The sequence below is a fragment of the Humulus lupulus genome, chromosome 9 (assembly GCF_963169125.1).
Source record: "Humulus lupulus chromosome 9, drHumLupu1.1, whole genome shotgun sequence".
In the NCBI taxonomy this organism is placed as follows: domain Eukaryota; kingdom Viridiplantae; phylum Streptophyta; class Magnoliopsida; order Rosales; family Cannabaceae; genus Humulus; species Humulus lupulus.
This window is the reverse complement of record NC_084801.1, coordinates 143,173,097-143,181,524: the sequence shown is the minus strand read 5'-3', so window position 1 is coordinate 143,181,524 and position 8,428 is coordinate 143,173,097. Positions and strand designations below refer to the sequence as shown.

Here is an 8,428-nt window from a genome sequence, read left to right as displayed (position 1 = left end):
AGGTGCAAAACTTGTTAATCAAGTTATTTAGTTGAAAATGTGCCCCTAAAGTCATAATTAGGTTAGGGTTAAAATATTTTGGTTATAAACAGAAAATTTCTCATTGAAATAAATGTTTAGTACATGGGATCCCAAAATAGGTTTTTAACGGACAGTTTACAAAATTTCAAAGTTCATGTACAACCACAAGCCACTCTATTGACAAAATAGACACTTTAGGTTCTCCTGTCCATGAACCATCCCTTGACTATGGCAGCCGATTAGCTGACTATGTACATTATGCCCCAAAGCTCTCCAACTTAGGACTGGTCCACCTTGCCCTTGCCTTTACCTACACTACGTAGCACCCGTGAGCCAGGCCCAGCAAGAAAACCGTACTGCAGAGCATAAACGATAATCAACAGTCAGATAATTCACAAATCAGCAATCAAATACTCAGCGGGTCACGTTATTCACATAGTCAATGACATCAATTTGTAAACCAACAATCAATCATCCAGATAATAAACATGCCATAATCATCAGATTAATAACAATAAACATATCACACAATATCCAGGGTCGACGCCCTTAGGACGCACCCTATGATTATCTCACTAAATCCGGCTCGCTTAGGCCGAGCTCAGTGATTATATACTTAACCTCAGCTACCAGTGGCTGAGCCACGTCCCTGTGCGCCAATATTAATTCCGACACTCTTAGGCCATTTGTCTCATGTCCCCATGGCATAATACCATCATATGACATCACATACACGTATATTGAACTCTTAGTCCCAACATAACCACATAAGCGGGTGTCGTCTTCTTACCTTTGATTCCGAGCGCTTTGGCTAATTGAAATTACCCTCGAGCACGATCCCGATCTCAGCCCTAGCGTACACCTAGTCACATTCCATAAAGTAGAACCATCATTAAATCTCAATTTTGTAACCCAACTTTAGGACCAATCCCAAGCTCTCGGGAAGCCCAATTCCACCAAACGGAGTGGTGGAATCGACCCCCGAGCCCCCAAGGAAAAACCCTAAGAAAAATACCCAAAACCCATTTCTAGAGGCAGGGTAACGCTACAGCGCCACAAGAAAAGTGCTACAACGCTAAAATCAGAGAGCCATCCCGCCCCCCCCCCCAAGAAACCAAGCATAGCGTTGTAGCGCTCCTATACTAGCGCTGTAGCACTACAACCAGCACATGCAAAACTTTTGGGTTTTCCTTCGAACTTCCCCGAGCCAAAGCTCCAAAGACCCATTCCAAACTTCAACTAAACTCAAAATTGACCTTATAACTCACTATACCTCAGCTAAAACAACCTAACAACATCAAAAACTTGGCTACAAGCATCATCAAACATAGAAAACCAGAATTGAGCTTGAAGCTCAAGAACTTCATCTAAAACCCAGAAACTCAAATGATCAAGACCATAAATTATTACCTTTAATGGGAGAATCCAACCCTAAGTTGCCCTCAGTGCCCTTCCAACTTTAGTTCCTCCAATCCCCAAGCTAAAGTCCTTAAATTCCCATCCAAAAATTCAAGTTCAGAAATCAACCTCAACAAAACTCAGAAATCTCAAAAACAACCTTAAACCTTACCTTAATTTGAGAATTAATTCCAGCTAACCCCCTTCATTTACTTCAAGAATTAAAGTTCGAAGACTTAGCCTAGACTTTCTCTGAGTTCTCAGCTTCAAATTCACAAGAGATGGAGAGAGAGATAACAATTCGTGAGAGAGAGAGAGAGATAGGTTTGGTGCTCTGTTTTCTTCCTTTCCTTTTATTTTCCTTCAGTTTCTACCACTTTCCCTTATACTCTAAAAAGAAACATCAGGTATCTCAGATATATCTCCTAATAAAAAAAAGACTCATTTACCCTCCTAATTAAATCCAAGCCTTTTAAATCACTCTAAGGGCATTTTGGTCATTTTCTCCCAATTCCCGCTAATTCCTTGAGTGTCCCTAATGTTTACCACTTAAATCCCATCATCTAATTAATCACCAATTATTTTCCCCAATGTCTAATAATCTCCAATATATTTTCTGAATTCCCAGAAATACCCCCAGACTCCCCCGAGCCGGGTATAAATCCTCACCGTGACTATTTCACTAAACCGCTCACTAGGATCGCCTCGAGCCATATGCTGTAAATACATCCATATAATAATGTGGTCTTAACAATTTATCACAATTAATCACATTTATGCCCTCAACAAGCCAAAATTACGAATATGCCCCTATAAACTAAATAGGGCCTATATGCATACTAATACTCGTAGTCATGCATTTCACATATCCATATAATCATATAAGCATGCTTATCACATAATCATGCATTAAATCATTTAAATCACATATAAACCAATTATGCCCTCCCGGCACAATAATCAAAGCCCTTAAGCCTTATTAGTAATTTTGGGTCGTTGCAATTGGATTGCAGTAAAGCACATTCTCAAGTATCTTAGGAGAACGAGAGATTATATGCTTGTATATTCAGGGGGTGAGTTGAACCCTACTGGATACACTGATTTTGATTTCCAATCAGACAAAGACAGTCGTAAGTCGACATCTATGTCAGTGTTCACTCTCGAGGAGCTGTGGTCTGGAGGAGCATCAAACAATCAAGCATAGCAGATTCAACCATGGAAGTCGAATACACAGAGGCTTATGAAGCGACTTATGAAGCGGCTAAAGAGGCGGTTTGGTTGAGAAAGATCTACATTGATCTGGAAGTAGTTCCAGATATGGATAAGCCACCAAACCTATATTGTGACAACAGTGGAGCTGTAACGCCCTGGGTAGCCAAGACCATTACACTGTGTGTTTAAAATAGTGCAAGACTTGTTAATCAGGTCATTTGTACCAAAAATGTGTTTCTAAAATCATCTGATAGGTTAGGGTTAAAAGATTTTGTTCGTAAAATGTTTAATTTTTATTAAAATAAGAGTTTGATACATGGGATCCCAAAAATAAGGTTTACATGGCAGAAACAACTCTAAAAATTTAATAAAGTCGTAGCCAGTCTAAATGGCAAAATACAAGTTTGAGCTCTAGTCCCTGTAATTCCCTCGGTCGTGGCAGTCGAGCAGCTGTCAATGTACACACCGCCCACAAAGCTCTCCAAGTCATAGTTGGTCCATCTTTCCTTTGCCTTTACCTGCACCACGTAGCACCCGTGAGCCAAGGCTCAGCAAGAAAACCATAATCAACAAGCATAGACAGCAACAAGTGCATATAACAAACTTCAATCCAATCAGTTCAATTAATTAGCAGAATACAAGTATTAAGCTAGGCAACAATAAACATATACCTTCAAACTTATAACTCAATCTTTAATACATATGTTTAGGTGTCAGTGCCCTTAGACCGAGCCCTCTGGTTATTTAGCTAATCCCAGCTCGCTTAGGTCGAGATGCGTTCAATACGCTTATCATCAGCCCTGACTCCTTTACTTTCACATCACACATAATAGATATATAATTCACAGAACACATATGCTCAATTACAGGGAATATCAGTCCCCTTCACAACCACTTGGGTGTAGTCTTCTTACCTCAAGTCCCGAGCGATAGATAAAGAACGGTTCCAAGCACGATCATCAGTCTTGAGCCTTAACAATAACCCTAGTCACAAGCATCAATGGATAATTATCAAATTCTAATCTAATTAAATGTTTTGGAAACAAATACTAACCTTTGGGACCTCGAATTCCACTAAACCGTGTATTAGAATTTGTCCCGATCGCTTAGGTTTAAATCCATGAGCCTCCCCGAGCCTAAAAACCAACCTAGGCTATGACTGCCTAGGGGGGTCACGACCTGCCTCTAAGGGTCACGGCGCGCCTCAAGTCAGAGGCGCAGCCTCTTAATTCTGGGGGGAGGTGGGTCGCGACTTTCTCCCTGGGGTCACAGTGCGCCACAAGACAGCCGGCCCTCCCAGGGCCTTCTGGCCACGTAGGTCACAGCGCCCATGAACTAGGTCGCGGCGCGCCCCCGCAAACCCAGAAATCCCTGGGTTTTCTCAGCATTTTTCCCATCTACAACCTCAAAATCCAACCCAATTATCCACCCAAACCCATACCAAGTCCATAATTCTTATTATCATTTCAAAAACAGCACATATAGCCTATATATTAATTTAATCCTCCCTAAAATCCCAAATTCAGAAACCAATCCATGCACCCTTTAAAAAAACCAACCCAACAAAACTCAGCTATTAGAAGTTAGAATCTTACCCCAAATGATGGCCTAATCTCCTCGGAAATTCTTTGACTGATCCTAGATTTAATCCCCCAGGTTCTCCGAGCTCAAATCCAAGCTTAATTCCCTGGCTTTTTCCTTCAAATTTCCCTTAACTTCAAGACACAAGAAGAGGAAGAGTGAGAGTACGTGAATGAGAGGGAGAGAATCTGCTGAGAGGTTCTGATATGTTCTACCCATTTTTTATCACCTCCTAACTATATCTCTTTAATTAGAATGACCAAAATGCCCCTTTGTACTACCCAGCCTCCTAATTGCCCTTAAGGGCCAAATGGTCATTAACCGCAATTCCCACTAATTCCTCGAATCATCCTACAAATTTCCAATTAACCACGTCATGTCTAACTAATTACCAAATACTTACTCATTACCCGATATGTCACAAATATATGTTAAGTTTCTCGAAATACCCCTAGGCTCACCCCGAGCCGGATATTAAACCTTGTTGTGACTATTCCGCTAATCTGCTCACTGGGATTGCCTCATGTTGTATACTGCAAATGTATCCACATAATAATGTGACCTCAATCATTTAGCACATATAATCACATTTATGCCCTTAACGGTCCAAAATTACAGATATGCCCTTATAAACAAGAACGGGCTCACATGCATATTTAATACTTATAACACATGCATATAAACATATTCAAATCATCATATATATCATGCATGCCACATAGTCACGCATTTAATCAATTAATCACACATATATCCAATTATGCCCTCCCAACACGCTAATCAAGGCACTAAACCCTATTAGCGTTTATAGGTCGTTACAACTATCCCCTCCTGCTGAGAATTTCATCCTCGAAATTTACCTGAATAACTCAGGATACTGATCCCACATAACTGACTCTAGCTCCCAAGTCGCTTCCTCGACCTTGCTATTCTTCCATAATACTTTGACTAAAGGAATTGTCTTGTTCCTCAAAACCTTATCCTTTCTATTTAGGATCTGAACAGGTCGTTCCTCATATGATAAATCGATCTGTTACTCTAAGTCATCATATCCCAATACATGGGTCATATCTGAGACATACTTCCGAAGAATAGAGATGTAGAATACGTCATGAACTCCTGATAATGATAGTGGCAGAGCCAATCTATAGGCTACCTGCCCGATCCTTTCCAGGATCTCAAAAGGTCCTATGAACCTAGGGCTTAACTTGCCCTTTTTCCCAAATCTCCTCACCCCTTGCAATGGTGAAACCCACAGAAACATGTGCTCCCCTACCTGGAACTCTATGTCCCTACACTTAGGTTCAGCGTAGCTTTTCTGTCTGCTCTGCGAAGTGAGCATTCGAGCTCAGATCTTCTCAACTGCTTCATTAGTCTTCTGAACCATCTCTGGTCTCAAATACCTCCTTTCCCCCATCTCATCCCAATGAATGGGCGATCTATATCTCCTCCCATATTACATTTTGTATGGAGCTACTCCAAGCGTTGATTGATAACTGTTGTTATACGAAAACTCAATCAACGAGAGATACTTACTCCAAGACCCCTCGAAGTCTAGTACACACACCCTAAGCATGTCCTCCAATATTTGAATTTTCCTCTCAAACTATCTGCCTGTCTGAGGATGTGATAAACGAGTTTTAGACTCGTTTATCTATGTGTTTTCAGGTAAAGTATTAGGTGTTTAGTTTTGTTTTGTTCTATTTTATGCGTTTTTAGCTGTCGAAGGGCATAGGTGACTTAGGTATGGAAACATGATGGAAAAACTGACAAAAGGACAAAATTTGGTGGAAACGAGTGTTTCGAGGCACTTTCTGCGACCGTAGGAATAGGATTCTGCAGCCGCAATTCTAGAAAAGTTGGGCATTTCCAGGGCATTCCTGCAACTGCAGGAATGACATCTTGCTACCACAGGAATTGGCTGAAAATATGAAAAACGCAGATTTTTAACTGGGGTAGTTTGGTCTTTTCACATTAAAAAAACGCTAATTAGGTTTTAATCACGATTTTTGGAGGAGTATGGCAATTTTTTGGCAAACCAAAACTGGAAGAGGAGGATTAAGATCACTTGGGAGAAGAGCTTGGATCGGCATAAAGTTATTTTCTCTTCTTTTTACCTTTACTTTATGATTAATTTCTTGTTTATGGATTTCTTAATGATGAACATGAACTAGATTCTATATTAGGGATTTTAATTGAATCAGTGGAAACTCTTTTATGAATTAAAGCAAAGTTTTATTTTCTTGCAATACATAGTGGTTGGCTTCGAATCAAATGAAGCCCATATGGATGTCCACCCCTATTCCCTCTAAAGCTCTCCCAGTGGGGAACTTCATCAGTCCATACAAGGACCTGCTGAGTCATCAACCCTTGCATCTATTTGATGCATCATCACATGGCCGGCCGTCGTGGAACTCCTCGAGAATCATGTCATTCGCCTATCACGTGTTGCCACTAAAGTCATAAATACTCGAAGTAAGCTCATGGCCCTCGAACTCGCCCATCCTTTTGGGCACAAGGATGCGAGAACCAATCCGAGGTTTCAACCGCTTTTTTTTATAAAATGTGCCTCCTGCACTAGTTGGTTCCTCTATTGAGATCTTGTCAATTTATGTTTATTGTTTGAGAATTAATTGGCCATCTATTTTCATAACCTTTATGATTTTGAATCAAAACCTGAAAAGTAAGATTTGGATATGCTATAATTGACCGAACATAAAATTGATCATTGAACGAAAGTATCGTGATTATTTGTATGGTTCTTGAGTTATCATTCTTATTGCCTCCTAATGTTGAATTTGTCATAGAAATATAGAAAATTCTGCTTTAGGTTGAGTTTTATATTTCGTAACTTGAATATAAAAATATTTTGTTAACTTTCCATCTTAATAAAAAGAAAGATTGTAATTATTGCATTGATGAATATTAGAGTGGATAGTTGATGAGATTGAATTGCCTAATTTTATTATTCTATTGAATTAATTTCTTGAAGTCTTTGTGTTTATATTTTGAATTTTGTTTTAATTTTTACTTGTAGTTATTTTGTTTATGCATTAATTTCTACATTTTAAAAATCAAGCATTCGATTAACCAAATAGAAATCATAAATTAACTATCTAGTAATTGATAAACCAGTCTCTGTGGGACGATACCCAGATTTATCGGTTTTATTACGAATTGCGATTACGTACACTTGCGTAGCATTTAAATTTCGCAACAAGTTTTTAGCGCCATTGTCGGGGACTGAAATATTATCAATATCAAAATAGTTAATTTTCTTTCTAATTTGGTTTGGTTTTTGATCAATTTTCTAACATGGTTTAGTACTTCTTACTATCTCTATTTTAGGTAGTACTGTTTTATGCGTAGAAGAAGAGGGGCTGGCAGTTTAGTGCCTCTTAATCTTGAGATAGAGAAGGCTTGTAAGTTGAATCGCAAAAAGAAAAGAGAAGGAGCCAATATGGGTGACAACGCACGTAATGGTTGTGGAAATGTTATACAACCAAATCAAAATGCAGCACCTGAAAACCAAAATGCACGTACACTCAGAGATTATGTGCTCCCTACAGTCACAGGAGTATAAATGTGCATTAGACAGCCGGCAGTCACTGCCAATAATTTTGAGATCAAACCAGCTATTCTTCAGATGGTTCAGTCCACAGTTCAGTTTGGTGGACTCCCCACAGAAGATCCTAATATGCACTTAGCTAATTTCCTGGAGCTATGTGCCACTTTCAAATACAATGGGGTGAGTGACGACGACATTTGACTAAGGTTATTCCCATTTTCGCTGCGCGATAGGGCAAAGAGCTAGTTGAATTCCCTCCAATCCAATTCTATCAATACATGGGAAGAGCCAGCTCAAAAATTCCTTGCGAAGTTCTTTCCCCCAACAAAAGCTGCAAAAATAAGGGGTGAGATCAATAATTTCTATCAGAATGATGGAGAATCATTGTATGATACATGGGAAAGGTTCAAGGAATTGCTGAGAAAATGTCCTCATCAAGGTATAGAAAAATGGATATTGGTCCACAACTTTTACAATGGACTATGCGACACTACTCACACCATTATAGACGTTGCAGCAGGGGGTGCTTTTATGAGTAAGAGTGCTAATGATGCATATGAACTGTTGGAGGAAATGGCCATGAACAGCTATCAATGGCCTACTGAACGAGAAAATACTAAGAAAGTGGCTGGGGTACATGAATTAGAT

The 8,428-nt window shown here is 39.5% G+C and overlaps 1 non-coding gene across 1 annotated transcript; it reads right to left on the bottom strand.

Moving 5' to 3' along the window:
* Positions 1–8,116: 8,116 nt before the first annotated feature.
* Positions 8,117–8,223, bottom strand: LOC133802758 (small nucleolar RNA R71). Its single transcript, XR_009877505.1, has one exon. It is a non-coding gene; the product is annotated as a small nucleolar RNA R71 (small nucleolar RNA).
* Between the last annotated feature and the right edge of the window lie 205 nt (positions 8,224–8,428).